Genomic DNA, 15,906 nt, shown 5'->3' with positions numbered 1-15,906 from the left:
TTTGTGATGTAGTTGATGAAATTCCTCCTCAAGCCATAAGAAGAATGGGATTGGTCAAATACTCCCTGATAACCCACAAGTATAGGGGATCGCAACAGTTTTTGAGGGTAGAGTATTCAACCCAAATTTGTTGATTCGACACAAGGGGAAGCCAAAGAATATTCTTGAGTATTAGCAGTTGAATTGTCACTTCAACCACACCTGAAAGACTTAGTATCTGCAGCAAAGTATCAGTAGCAAAGTGGTGTGATAGTGATGACCCACAAGTATAGGGAATTAATCATAGTCCTTTCGATAAGTAAGAGTGTCGAACCCAACGAGGAGCAGAAGGATCTGACAAGTGGTTTTCAGCAAGGAAAAATCTGCAGGCACTAAAATTGTTGGTAACAAATGACTGTGTGGTGAGATGATTCGTAGCGAGCAACAAGTAACAAAAGTAGCAACGGTGCAGCAGAGTGGCCCAATCCCTTTTGTAGCAAGGTACAAGCCTGGACAAAGTCTTATAGGAGGAAAAGTGCCCCCGGGGACACACGAGAATTTATGTCATGCTAGTTTCATCATGTTTATATGATTCGCGTTCGTTACTTTGATAGTTTGATATGTGGGTGGACCGACGCTTGGGTACTACCCTTACTTGGACAAGCATCCCACTTATGATTAACCCCTCTCGCAAGCATCCGCAACTACGAAAGAAGAATTAAGACAAAGTCTAACCATAGCATTCACTACTAGGAAAAGGCTTGCTAATGGCGCACCTATTTTTGCTACTAATGGCGCCCTATAGGTGCGCCACTAGCATCACACCATTAGATTTTTTTTACTAATGGCGCACCGCAAGTGCGCCATTAGTATCTGGTATACTAATGGCGCACCAGGTAGTGCGCCATTAGGATTGCTCACGGTGCGCCATTAGTATCTGGTATACTAATGGCGCACCAAGTAGTGCGCCATTAGTATAGATCCTGGTGCGCCATTAGTATAGATCCTGGTGCGCCATTAGTATAGATCCTGGTGCGCCATTAGTATAGCTTATGGTGCGCCATTAGTATGCCTCCCAGGGCCATATTTACCCATATGCTCTGGCTTACTAATGGCGCACTAGTGTGCTGAGTGATGCGCCACTAGTGTGCTGAGTGATGCGCCACTAGTATGAATATTAGGTATTTATTTTATTTTTTCTTATATCTGCACAGATTACAAAATATATTATTGCACAGAATATAGATAGCACAACATATAAACAACAGATTTATCGAATACAATAGAAGATTAGTCTCCGAATACAATTCATCATATTAGTCTCCGAATTTAAAATACCGAACAAAGTTAGAACATTACAAGTCTCGAGACCGCGAGTAGCGAGTTTTTCTTCACATTACAAGTCGATATCGACCATCTAAACTACCATCACATAGAAGAGAGCTGCGGTCATCACGATGAGCATAATCGCAATGAAACTGGTCTTCATCCGGTTCCTCCAACGCTCCCTCCTCTCTCCCGCTAGATAGCGCGCGTATCTAACTTCCGCCTCCGCCCTTGTGGTGTACCCTTTGTAACTGTTACCGCTGAATCGGTGAACCTGTCTCCGAAACTCCTCCCAGTCGTCGTAGACTCCGGGAACCTTACCCTTGTACACGACATACGACGGCATCTCTATGCACTAGCCAAACAAAACGTTAGTAGCAATTCACAGAGACATACAAGTTCATTAAAGTTTAATATTACAACTATAACAACACGATCCATGGTCCTACTAATAAATAGCATCGATTATATATAAGTTGAACGACTGTCCAAACCAAAGAGACATACCAGTTCATTAAAGTTTAATATTGCAACATGAATTAGTAGCGATTCACGGGAACGTGGATGAAGTCGCCGTCTTTTGTGATGGTCATGAAATTGCGGTCGTTGTCAGCCTGCATTTGTAGCATTCTATCTATCTCACTATTGGACAGTGGAGATCTAAGGTAGAACTGCCCCGAGGTATGAAGGACATCTTGATGGATGATTTCCGCAAACTCCGACTGGATGCGAAAGAATTCTTGTCTGATGTCCGCATCCTGGATTGTCGACAAGCGTGCGGCCCAATCTTTGAGATTATTTGGTAGCCGAAGGTGATTACTGTCCCGTATGATCGCCCGCATGTGATGGAGGGTGTAGTAGGCATCCTTCTGACTGCCAGGCGGCTGCTTGACGCAGGCGAACGTCGTATTGTGGGTGAACACACTTGCCGTGCCTGAGACTTGTCCTGTTGAAGGTGCCTCTAGATATGGCATAGCCGGGAAGAGCTTCATCAAGAACTTTCTTGATATTTGTGTAGTCTTTTTTTGACTGACGGTCCGAGTCGAAATACATGGCCGTGGAATATTTCAGGCTTAAGAGGATGAGTGTGCAACGTGTGTCACTGCACAAAACACGGAATGCTAGAAAAAAAGGACGATCAAAATCTAAGAAATCATATGTTACGTGGCGATGAGGGGCTAACTTACCAGGGAAAGTAAGGCACGAGGAAGTTATCCTTTCCTGAATTTGCCAGAATGACGCCTTCGAGGTATGAACTCGCGACTTGCCGGTCCCCAGCGCTGCCCAAGATCTTAGCACGCATATAGAAGGGGTCGACTATCACTAGGTCCGGGGTCTTGTCTCTAATGATCCGCATCTCCATACTCAGCGAAAATAGCCGAAAGAAGGTGTAGTGCAGCGGATGAAGGTTAAACATAGCGAAGATGTCAGCAAACCGCATGACGATCATACCCCCGATGGCGCTATCGACAAAGCCCTTGCCCTCTGGCACCTTGGCCACGAATACCGGGTATGCCACATTATTCTTGGAGAGACGCCGCTTCTCCAAACAAAGAACACTGTCATGCAGACTCCGCATAGCACCGGTTGTAGCATTGAGCAGATTAGTCGGTAGCATCGGCCTACCCGCCACATGCACCCTCCTCGAGATATCCTTAGGTGAAGGTGGCCCGTCCAGAGCACGGATCGTACTCAGTGCCGGCTGGCTCGCACCCTTGTTAGTCTTTCTTTTCCGTCCCTTCTTCTGCTGATGTAATGGGATCGAGTTCATCTGCTCAGAGACCACCTTCTTGAGTGTGTTGGGGCTGATAATATTTCGCACCTCGGCTATCTGAGGCTCGGTGAAGGCGGCAGCTGGAGGCGTCTCCTCAAAACTAAAAGCCAGACAACGCCTGTTGCAATTGGGTTTCTCCGCGGTACCGGCTAGATCGCGGTCGTCTTTTGCAGGGTTAGGTTCTTGAGAAGGAGGCCCCAAGAATTCCTCACCGTACCCATGTTCGGCAAAGTACTTATCGACCTTGGTAAATGTACCATCGTCGTCATCGTCGTCGTCCGGAACCTGTGCCATATGCATGTCCGGATACTGTGCCATATGCATGTCCGGTAGCGTTGCGGCGGTCTTGCCATGGCTTGGCGCCGGCACGACTGGCGGTGTTGTCTGTGGGGTGGTGTCCCCCGCCCCCAAACGAATCTGGCTCTTCGGCCAAAGCAAGGGCCAGCTTAAGCAAGCGCTGAGGGTCATCACATCATCTTTGTCGGCCCCAGCGGGGTGGAACGGAGGTAACAAGTCGTCGCAGCCTGGCAGCACCCGAACCAGTTGAACCCTATACGTGGTGGGTGGCATCGGTTTACCGTGGAACATGGGGTTGCCCGGTTGAACGATTCTGCCCTTGGCGACATCGATCAACTCGCCGCCCATGAAGTGCAGGAGAGTGCATGGAACGTCAGCGCCGGCGCCCTGCGAAAACATGTAGGGCGTCAGGGGATGCCCAGTCAAAGGCAAGGAGATGAAGTCATCGGCCGAGAGAGGCTTAGTTACCGTGATGGCGTCAAGCTCGGCTAATGTCGAGGCACCGCCAATGGCGGGCGTGCAAGTGACGGAGGAGCCGCTTGCTGCCGAGGTGCCGGCCGGCGCCGGAGACACCAATGGCGTTGGCGCCGGAGACACCAATGGCGCCGCCTGCGCGTTGTGCGAGTTGCTGGCCGTGAAGCTGGGAATCAGGGGCGGCCCCTGTTGGCCGCCCGCAATCCACGCCTGCAGCCCCTTAATCAAGGTAGGCACAATGGCGGTGATCACCCCTCCCACTTGGAGTTGCACTAGCTCTTGGACCATCTCCGGAATCCGCGCCACTTTTGCCTTGAGTTCTTCAACCTCGGGCGACTGGCTTTCCAAGTTGGTATTTCTCTCCTTTCGCCCACCAGCGTTATAGTATGACGACCATTTCGTGGACAAGCCTTTGCCGGCCACAACACCAGCTGACGACGGCTTACTGGACTTATCCTTGTTTTTCATCATGTTAAACGCCCTATTTAAATTGGTGTCCCAATGGGAGCTCTGAGACGACCCCGCGCTACTGCTTTCAGTGTCCTGCGGAAGGAATGAACCATTTAGAAATTTGGCTTCATTAATTAGAATGCAACCATATGGAGCTAATTACGTGGGGTGTATTCCTTACCAGAACACGCTCAAGCGCCCTGGTCTTCGCATCCATGGTAAGCTCCTTTGTTACTGGCTCCACCTTGTACCGGGCCCTGACATAGTTCCTGGTCTGCTTGTCACCGTATTTCTCAAAGCGGGGTGGTAGGCCTTGCTCGGCACACTCCGCGTCCTCCTTGTCCCATATAGGTTCCCCCACTCTGTAACCGTCGGGACCGAGTTGGTGGACCCCTAAGTTCAACTCCCGCATTTCTTTCCCCCGCTGACTTGATTCCGCGGTTGCCTTGCTCTCGCACTTGATCTTGAACTCCTTGTAGTCATCTTCGCTGATCGAAGGATTTTTCGCCTTGATCTTCTCATAACTATCACCTTTGTCAATCATTCTCTTCACCACGCTTCTCCAAGTAGACAGGGCCTTGCTCATCTTCGTGAGGGCGGCACTGTTCACTTTATTCCTTGAGAGGCGTGTGTTTGCGACGTCACCGGGGAACTTGTATCATTCGTGCAGCTTCGTGAAGAGGAGGTTGCGCAAATTCCCTCGGTCCTTATGCCTTAGGTTCTCGGTGTTGATCGAGACAGTGCTCCGGAGAATGCACCCGAGCTGAACCGCGTACCCCTTGACTATTTCTTTGGGCGCCGTTGGATACCCTTCGGAGTTCACTTCAGTAAATTCCTCCTTTACGGTGCTGAGCACGTTCGGGCGCCGGTCCTTTCGTTGCCTCTTCGATTGGCTGCCATATGTGCATGTGCTTCCATCATCAGTGGTGGCATCCTCGGCGGCACCATCAGTGGTGTCATCCCCGAGGCCACTAGGGGTTGTGTACTCGGGATCGGTGTCTTCCACGGTGTCCTCATAGCGGTGAGGTTCTTCCTCCATCTCCTGGGACAGCTCCGAGGATGGCTTGCCCGAACCGCCGGCCTCATCATTGTGGGCCATGTTTCGCTCTAAATAGGAAAAAAGTTTGGTCAAAAAGTTGGTTATTGTCAAGGAACAAAATCATGGTCTCATCATTTAGGGTTTGTCGACACCGAGGCATCCTAAAAGCTAAGATTTTATCATTTAGGGTTTGTCGACACCGATGCACCCTCAAATTCTAAGCTTTCATCATTTAGGTTTTTATCGACACCGAGGCACCCTAAAAGCCAAGGTTTATAATTTAGGGTTTGTCGATGCTGCGGCACCCTAGATGCTAAGTTAAGTTTTCATCATTTAGGGTTTATCGATGCCGAGGCACCCTAGGTTGACTGATATATGTGGGTATCTTCTAATAATATACCCTATCAAGAAAAGGGAAGGAGAATTCTAAGTTGGGCCTAATCACTTGGCTCTATTGCCACCTATGGTTTAATACAGCAAGAATAAAGGGGCAGTTGATCCTACTTAATTAAGTACTAAGATACCCCGGCCCATGCATTAGTCGCAAGTACCCCATATGTCCTATTTTTAGCAAAGTCATGCTAAAATTCACGGAGAATTTCAGCATGACCTTTGCTAAAAATAGGACATATGGAGTACCCGAATTTACCGGAACGGAAGTTAATCGACATTCCGGCAAACTCAAGGGCCTCTCGGGCTACCTGCAAAATCATCACGACACGATGGTTGGAAACAAAACCCAGCAAACTAGCACCACAATGTGCCTCTACTTTCATATGGATTAAAAGGACACACACCATATGGTCCTCTGCTTTCATATGGACAAAAATAGGTCACCCAACAAAAACTCATCAATAGTTTAGCAAGTTTGTACCCTCAAGAATGAACATATAGCAATATCTGTTGTCCCCCCATAACATACGGAAATCAAAATCAGCTCAACTTAGATGACTAGCTAACTCATTTTTCAGATAGCAATATCTGTTGTCCCCCCATTGTACCTGAAGAACTAGCGGCTGCTGCTCCTCTGTCGGTGCTGCTGATGCTCCTCTTCCGCTAATCCAAGTGATTGTGCTGTGCTGCTGCTGATTAGAACACTTTTGCTCCTCTGCACTCTGAAGAAGGTAACTCCGTCAGAGTACTGTACCTGAAAATTAATGAAGTTGATTTAGTGTTAAAATTAGGCATGCGTTAAGTATGACAACACATGTAAAATTGATAAGTACTAGGACAGACTAAGTTAAGAGTTACGGATTACAATGTAGACGTTTTTGCAAGCTTACGAAGTAAACTAAACATTATTTATGAAGTAAACTAAACTTTGAATGGAAGGGAGGATCCCACCTTGAAAGTATCTATCATAAGCATCTCTTAGATTTTTTTCATAAACAATAAGCCACCGTTATCAAGCCATTAGACATTAACAGCAACAACAAAAATACAAAACTGGACATGAGTCCCGTGTCCACGACAAGCATTCAATATTTCAGCTTAACATTCAAGCATATGCTCACATAGACAACCATTAGAAAATCGTGCCAGTCTTTCAGAGACTGCAAAATGATCTATGGCCAGTCTGATACTTAACTGGCCAGTAGTTTAAAAGAGCGATATGAAGATAAAACAAACTGGGGATGATACTTTATGTAACACTTTGTAGAGTATTACTTATGTTTTGGTTACGATAAAAATCCAGTAGATCTCATCCGCGTCGAGAACATTAGCTAATCCTGGGGAAGAAAATAACAGCAACATTTTTTACAAACGGAGGAAGTAATTAACTATTGGTTGCAGAAGTGGTAGTAACTACTGATAGTAGAGATCAGTGTGGAAAAAAGGGTGGAGGGGGGAGAAAGCAATGCAAATAGGACGAGTCATCCCCCCTGGAAGTGATCAATCCTAAGAAATCTTCTCAGGTGACAGCTAATATGTACAGTGGTGAAATCAACGGAATAACCAGCAGGAATGCCACGATGTTCTGCAAGAAGCTTTGGCTTCAGTTCAAGTAATATATCGGAAGTATATGAGATCATATGTAAAAGATAATACAACAAGACATGACATAACTCTGATGTCTGCACATGTAAAGAAAATATCATAGTACTAAATTTCCATACTATAAAATGACCCCAAGTTTGTGAAGCAGACAGCAGAGTTCCCTCGGCCACCACAAGCAACTAGAAATAGCAGAATGATGCCACTTTGTATAAACCTCCAATGGCACTCTTGTCAGTTGCTACAATGGTGTTATTCTTCCAATTATTTCCTCTCATTGCTAACACCAAACACAAGATTTTCAGCGTTTTCTGCAGGAGCTTGGAAATCATATGGCATTTGATACCACTTGCTCCAATAATTGCAGAAGCATACCAATTTGCAAGGGTGTATCTTGTCAGCTGATAGAATGGAGTTATTGTTCCAAGTATTTCCACCGCTGCTAACAACATTTTCAGTGCCCTCTGCTGAAAGCATGGCATTTGATACCCTCTTATTCCTCCATGCACAACCAGAATCTTACACTGCCTGCCATGCCCCTCGCAAATAACACACTGTCTGAAGCTATAACAAAATACAACAAACACATAAAAACTTCCTCTGCTGGATCACTGATGCTTCTGCCTAAAAATATCGCCGAACGCCACCCCTTTTGGACTAGCAGCAGGCTGCCCAGACTTATTCCGTATCGCAAGCAAGTACCTTCAACAGCGGAATTTTGCCATCCACTCTCACGCTGAAGAAATCATCGATGCTTTCTGGACGCTGACGCAGTTGCTAAGCAGGCAAGAACCCCAAACCGAGCTCACATAGAAAAGCAGGAGGCGATGGGAGGGAGTGGGAGGGGGAGGGGGGATGCGTATGGCGTATACCAGGTCCAGCGCGCGGCGGGAAGGTGGAGTAGGGAGGCGGCGTGCGGAGCTCGCCTTCGCCGTGCGCGAAGCCGCAGGAGGGGCCGCGGGGGCAGGGGTCGCGGGGATTAGGGGCGGCCGGCTCCAGGGGGACGAAGGAAGGGAGCCTGGCCGGCGCGGAAGCCGAGGCCGATAGCGAGCGATCTCTCCGCCAAACCCTAGCGCCGCTAGAGCTCTCTGCGTGGACGAAGGTGGGGGAAGGGGTGGGCGGGGACGAGGGCGCGCAAGGGCAGATGGAGTAAAGGCGCGCGAGGACAGCCGGCTTAGGAATGGCGCACCCCGAGCGGTGCACCATTAGAATTTTTTCTATATAGTAATGGCGCATGTATATGAGGTGCGCCTTCTCTACATTGTTAATCTCCGAAAGACTGGTGCAGTGGTGCGTGGGTTTTTCCTGCTAGCAGGAGGTGGCGGGTTCGATCCCCCCTCAGCACCCTTTTTGGGGTTATTTTCCTTCGGTACACTAGCCATCAGAGAGTATTCCTTGCCCTCTTGCACTTTGCTGTCGAGCAGATGCTTCTTAGCCTAGTGGTTTGATGCAGGATTGAGTACCAGGGGGACAGGGTTCGAATCCTCTTCCCCCCTCCTTTTATATTTTTTCCTTTTATTTTTTTCTATGCATTGTTTTCTTGTGCTGGTTGCACCTTGGTTTGAGAAGTTGATGCTGTGGTGTGCATCACACCATGAGGGTGATTTATTTTTTTTATATTTGCAAGTAGATTTTTTTTTATGTTTGCAAGTATATTTTTTTTGCATCACACCATGGTGTGCATCACTGCCTAGTATATTTTTTTGATGTTTGCAAGTAGATGCCTATGAATAGGAGTTGAATCTTGCGAATAGGTGTTCTAGTGGTAAGTATGCCGACGACGACGGCGGTGGAGCGGGGAGGGTGCGGGGGGTGCTCGGCGGTGAGGGGGATCTTGCGAGGGGTGATAGCGATCGAGATGGAGGGGATCGAGATTGAGTGTCCTCATGAATATTCAATATTTTTTCATATTGAATATGAAAAATATCATCAAATTTGAAAATGTCTAAATACAATCGAGAAATGAAGGCTACAATTTAAATACAATCGATCTTAGCTAGCTATTTGTTCACAATCTTCTTGCCCTTATTTTTCGTAAATGGAGTTCTTCTCTTGAACGGACGTCCTTTAGGTAGGGTGGTCCTGCTTCTTCTTGTGGTGTATGCTGGTACTTCATCATCGTCGTCATGTTCCATATTCGGGTCGCCATACTTGTCGAAGTCTTGCTCATTGGCGACTCCATCCATTCCGATGAGCTTCCTTTTGCCTCTCCTCACGACAACACGACTGGGCTTTGGCGGGTTGGTAATGAAGAAGCATTGGTCCACTTGGGAAGCCAGTACCCATGGCTCATTTTTCGCGGTGACGTTTGCGCCCGCGGTCTTGGATTTGGCTTCGGGTATAACCATGGTGGTGAAATACCGGTCTTCTTTTATGACGCTCTTGGCCCATCTGACACGGAACATCGGGACCTTCTCTCCAGCATAGCTCAGCTCCCAGATCTCCTCGATCCTTCCGTAGTATCTGTCCTTGTCGTTACCGGTGTAGGATTCCATCGTTACCCCAGAGTTCTGATAACCATCGCTTTTCATGTCCTTTCCCTCGGTGTAGAATGTGTAGCCGTTGGTATCGTACGCCTCATACGTCATCAGGTTGTGCTCGGCGCCCTGTGACAAGGCGAATATGAGTTGTTCTTCCGCGGAAGAATCTTCATGTAAAGGGTACGACAGAAGCTTCTGCTTGAACCAACGCGTGAAACATGAGTTGTGCTCTTTGATTATATCTCCGTCCGTCCTCTGTTGGCCTCGGTCATTGTACGTCTTTTCAATAAAGGTTTTGTGCTCTACAACCCAAGGATCGACCACGCCTATGTGTTGTAGAGCGACTAGGTTTGCTCTTTCAAAGTCGGCGAGTCGACCCTCGAAGTCGACATGCATTTCACGGCGACCCTCACGGTGACCCCATCCTGCAAGCCTGCCGAGGTGCCTGTTGACGGGCAGACCAACGGGGTTCTCAATGCCTAGATAATTCGTGCAGTAGGAGATGCACTCTTCGGTCAGAAAGCCCCTGGCTATGCTTCCCTCTGGACGTGACATGTTGCGAACGTATCCTTTGATGACACCATTCATCCTTTCGAACGGCATCATGCTGTGCAGGAACGTCGGCCCGAGTTGGATGATATCCTCCACCATATGGACCAGCAGCTGCACCATAACGTCGAAGAATGCGGGCGGGAAGTACATCTCAAGCTCGCATAGTATCACTACGATCTCTTCCTATAGCCTTCTGAGTTGCCTCACGCCAACCGACTTCCGAGAGATGACGTCGAAAAAGTTGCATAGGCCAAATAGCGTTTCACGGACGTGCGCGTCCATGATCCCACGGATTGCAACTGGAAGTATCTGCGTCATCAGCACGTGACAGTCGTGAGACTTCATCCCGCTAAACTTCTGCTTCGCTGAGTCTAGGTATCTTCTTATCTTCCCCGCGTACCCGTAAGGAAGTTTTACTCCTACGAGGCAGGTGAAAAACGGATCGATCTCCTCCTCACTTAGAGTGAAGCACGCGGGAGGGAAGTCATTTCCGGTCTTCTTGGACTTTTTTCCTTTGCGACGACTTTCTGTGTCCTGCTTTGCCTCATCATCATCATCATCATCATCATTATTAGCGTGAAGCTCCTCCCTGATGCCCATTGATTTCAAGTCTGCCCTTGCTTTCGGTCCATCTTTTGTCCTCTTTGGCATGTTGAGCAGGGTACCAAGCAGACTCTCGCACACGTTCTTCGTGATATGCATGACATCAAGGCTGTGAGGCACAGGGAGGATCTTCCAGTACGGCAAGTCCCAGAAAACAGACCTCGTTATCCATACCTTCAGCAGCGGCTCTAGCGCCTTTCGCTTCTTTCCCGGCTCTGGCGCCTTTCCCGGTGGTGGGCACTCTTTCCAATTTTTCAACAGCTCGTATATTTCCTCGCCGCTCCTCATAAGGGGGCGTCTTCGGGGTTCGGTTTCACCATCGAACAAATCCTTGCGTTTTCTCCATGTGTCATCGTCGCGAAGCCACCTTCGATGTCCCATGAACACGGTTTTTGAAGACCCGGGATCTCTATCTAGCTGGCGATACATTGTGACATCCATGCACCTGACGCATCCAGAAAATCCGTGGACCACCTGCCCCGCGACATATCCGTAACCGAGATAGTCGTGCACCGTCGTGAGTAGTGCGGCTCTCATAGGGAAATATTCTTTCTCTGCGGCGTCCCACGTATTGGCTGGCGTTTTCCACAGCGTGTCTAGCTCCTCTTTCAGCAGCCCCAGATATAGATTGATGTCGTTCCCTGGTTGTTTCGGCCCTTCAATTAGCATACTCATGTGAATGTACTTCCTCTTCATGCCCAACCAGGGGGAAGGTTGTACATCCACACAAACACAGGCCAGGTGCTATGTGTGCTTCTCTCGCTGCCAAACGGATTGACTCCATCTGTGCTCGCACCCAGCACGATGTTCCTTGGATCGTCCCCAAATTCTGGGTATTCGTAGTTCAATGCTTGCCACTGGCTCGCATCCTTAGGGTGACTCAGGATCTTGTCTTTTTTATTTATCTCCGGATCATTTCCGTCATCTTCTCGCTTTTTCTCCTCCCTATCCGCGTGCCAACGCAGGAGCTTTGCTACCTTAGGGTCCGCAAAATACCGTTGCAGACGAGGAGTGATCGGAAAGTACCACACCACTTTTCGAGGAGCTTTCTTCCTCTTCTTGTATCAACTGACGCCACACACCGAACATATGGTAGACTCCGCGTGCTCGTCCCGATAAATGATGAAATTGTTCATGCACACATAGTATTTCACGTGCGGTAAATCCAGAGGACACACGATTTTCTTCGCCTCCTCGAAACTGGTCGGGCACTTGTTTCCCTTGGGAAGACGTTCGTGCCAGAATGACATGTTCTCGTCGAGGCATGCGTCGGTCATTTTGTGTTTTACCTTCATCTCCAGATCCATGAGCGTTACTTTCAGGCGGGTATCCTCGGGCCTGCATCCTTCATACAATGGAGTAACCGCGTCTATCTCCAGTTGATCCAGCTTGGCTTTCTCTCGGGCGGCAGCTCTTGCGTTATCCGTCTACTTGAGAAGCAGCTCTTGAATATGAGGGTCCTGCACCCAGGCCATCGATGGTCCATCGTCGTCTGCTCCGGCATCTTCATCTTCATGATCATGCCCTTCGTCTGCTCCGGCATCTTCCTCATCATCATGTCCGGCATCTTCTATATGATGACTGTGTCCTGGAGATTCTTCGTCTTCTCGCCCGCCCTCGCCGCGGTTGTCTTGCTCATGCCCTTCCTCATTTCTTTCCCGGCCCCAATGGACGACTTCATAATCATCTTCATCACCTTGCCACCGATAGCCATCCATGAAACCACGCAAGAGCAGGTGGTCCCGCACCTTTACGGAATCCGGGTCCATAAGGCTCTTCAGCTTGCATCTTCGACACGGACATCTTATCTCCGTCTCGTTCTTTTGAAGCATGTCGGCCTTCGCGGAGCTCAAAAACCTATTCACGATGCCTTCGGTCATCGTGCGGACCATGGTCACCTGCGGGGTAGAGCAAAACGATATTTTAGAACCAAAAAAAAATTGGCATGACTTTGCCTAAAAATAGGACAAAAAAGAATGCATAGTGCCAAATTCTCGCCGAAACGGAAATGAATCAACATTCCAGGAAAATATTGGCAACTATCGCATTTCAAATACCGGTACGTGCAAACACAAAGATATATGCAACACCACAAACATATGCAACACAACAAACATACGTAGATCTAGCTAGGCCATAAAAAGTGCATGTGCACGTTCTTGGAGGGAGAAAAAAGTAGATCTACAACATAAAAGCTTTCCCCTTACTTACCTATCAAAAAAACATAATTTAACCACTTAATTTGGGTGAATCTATGATGCAAATGAGGTGAGGAGGAGGAGGCACCCGAGACAAGCTTGGAGGAGGAGGTGGAGAGCATGAAAGTGGCGAAAGTGAGTGTGGTAGGGGGCTGTCCAAAATATCTAGCTGGTCCCAGGTTACTAATGGCGCACCACCTACATATGCGCCATTAGTAACCCTGGTTACTAATGGCGCACCTCCTCTGGTGCGCCATTAGTAGTTCTGCAAAAAAAATAGTAGTGGCGCACCACCAACAGATGCGCCATTAGTAACACTGGTAACTAATGGCGCACTAGCTGTGGTGCGCCATTAGTAGTTTGCAAAAAAAAACCCAAAAAAAAATTATAGTAGTGGCGCACTACTAACAGATGCGCCATTAGTAACCCTGCTTACTAATGGCGCACCAGCTGCTGGTGCGCCATTAGTAGTTTTGCGAAAAAAATAAAAATAAAAAAATATAGTAGTGGCGCACCTAGTGTGTGGTGCGCCATTAGTGTCCACCACACTAATGGCACACCTCACATGGTGCGCCACTACTATATAGTAGTGGCGCACTGCTTGTGTGGTGCGCCATTAGTATCTATATCATCTATAGCCCTTTTCCTAGTAGTGATTAAACTAATGGATCCAAACCAACCCCTTACGAAGTAACGCATAAACTAGGGTTTAAGCTTCTGTCACTCTAGCAACCCATCATCTACTTACTACTTCCCAATGCCTTCCTCTAGGCCCAAATAATGGTGAAGTGTTATGTAGTGGACGTTCACATAACACCACTAGAGGAAAAACAACATACAACATATCAAAATACCGAACGAATACCAAATTCACATGACTACTATTAGCATGACTTATCCCATGTCCTCAGGAACAAAAGTAACTACTCACAAAACACAATCATATTCATGATCAGAGAGGTAATGAGTAGCACCAAGGATCTAAACATAAACTCTTCCACCAAGTAATCCAACTAGCATCAACTACAAAGAGTAATCAACACTACTAGCAACCTTACAAGTACCAATCGGAGTCGCGAGACGGAGATTGGTTACAAGTGATGAACTAGGGTTTGGAGATGAGATGGTGGTGATGAAGATGTTGATGGTGACGAGTCCCCTCCGATGAGAGGGGTATTGGTGATGACAATGGCGACGATTTCCCCCTCCGGGAGGGAAGTTTCCCCGGCAGGATCGTCCTACCGGAGCTCTATATTGGTTCTACTCAAGTTCCGCCTCGTGGCGGCGGCGAAACCACGAGAAAGCTCCTCCCTGATTTTTTTCCTGGACGAAACCCTCCATATAGCAAAAGAGGGGAGCAAGTGGGCCAGTGGGCTGCCCACAAGCCCCCATGGCGCGGCCTGGGGGGGTGGTCGCGCCGTGCAGGCTTGTGGGATGCCCGCAAGCCCCCATGGCGCGGCCTAGGGGGTGGCCGCGCCGTGCAGGCTTGTGGGCACCCCCTGCTGCCCCTCTGGCACTTCTTTGGCCCAGTATTTTTTATAAATTGGGAAAAAATCCCCGTTGATTTTCACGGCGTTTGGAGTTGCGCAGAATAGGTATCTCAACTTTGCTCCACTTTCAGGCCACAATTCCAGTTGCCGGTATTCTCCCTCTTCATGTAAACCTTGCAAAATAAGAGAGAAAAGGCATCAGAATTGTACCGTGAAGTGAAATAACAGCCAAAGAAGCGATAAATATCAACATGAAAACATGATGCAAAATGGATGTATCAACTCCCCCAAGCTTATACCTCGCTTGTCCTCAAGTGAAAGTCGAGCTCAATAAATAAGTCCACATGTTTAGGGAGAGAGGTGTCGACAAAACAATATACGAACATGCATGCATCATGATCAAGATCAGAATAGCAATACCAACATATAATCTCTCATTCTAAAGTGATAATTCCTTCACAAAGTAAAGCATGGATCAAGCAACTTACTGAGAAGTAACAACCGATAGCCTTTAGTCATTGAAGCAATTGAAATTTATCACAACATCACAAAGAGTCAAATAAGAGCTTGTAAAGTAAATCCACATGCTTAATCATTCTTTCGTTCTCTACAATTGCTACAACTCACGTGGTACTCATGAGATCAAAGTTTCAGCTGGACACAGAGAAAGATAGGGACTTACAGTTTTGCCTCCCAACTGCTTACCTCAAGGGTAATGTCAACAATAATAATTCATGAATGCCTACCTCCAAGTTGACATATGAATATAGATCTTTCCAAAGCATGTGACGGTAGCCAAGACAAAGGCAAAATAAGGAATTGGTGAAGAACACCATGACTCTTTCAAGGGCAAAAAGTAAAGGTACAAGATAGGCCCTTAGCAGAGGGAAGCAGAGGTTGTCATGCGCTTTTGAGGTTTGGATGTGTGTCCTCTCAGTGCGGAGGAACGTCACTTTATATTGCCTCTTGTGATAAAGAACTTTATTATGCAGTTTGTCGCTTTTATGTCTTCATCATCACAGGTTCATATAAAGCTTATTTTCCACACACTAATAGATCATACATATTAGAGAGAAATTTTAATTGCTTGCACCGATGACAACTTACTTGAGGGATCTTATTCAATCCATATGTAGGTATGGTGGACACTCATGGCAAAACTGGTTTGAAGGTTTATGGATGCACAAGTAGTATCTCTACTTGGTGCGGGAGTTTTGGCTAATAAGAGGTGGAAGCAATCGTCACATGC

This window comes from Hordeum vulgare, chromosome 6H (assembly GCF_904849725.1).
Source record: "Hordeum vulgare subsp. vulgare chromosome 6H, MorexV3_pseudomolecules_assembly, whole genome shotgun sequence".
Lineage (NCBI taxonomy): Eukaryota > Viridiplantae > Streptophyta > Magnoliopsida > Poales > Poaceae > Hordeum > Hordeum vulgare.
Note: the sequence above shows the minus strand (reverse complement) of the source record.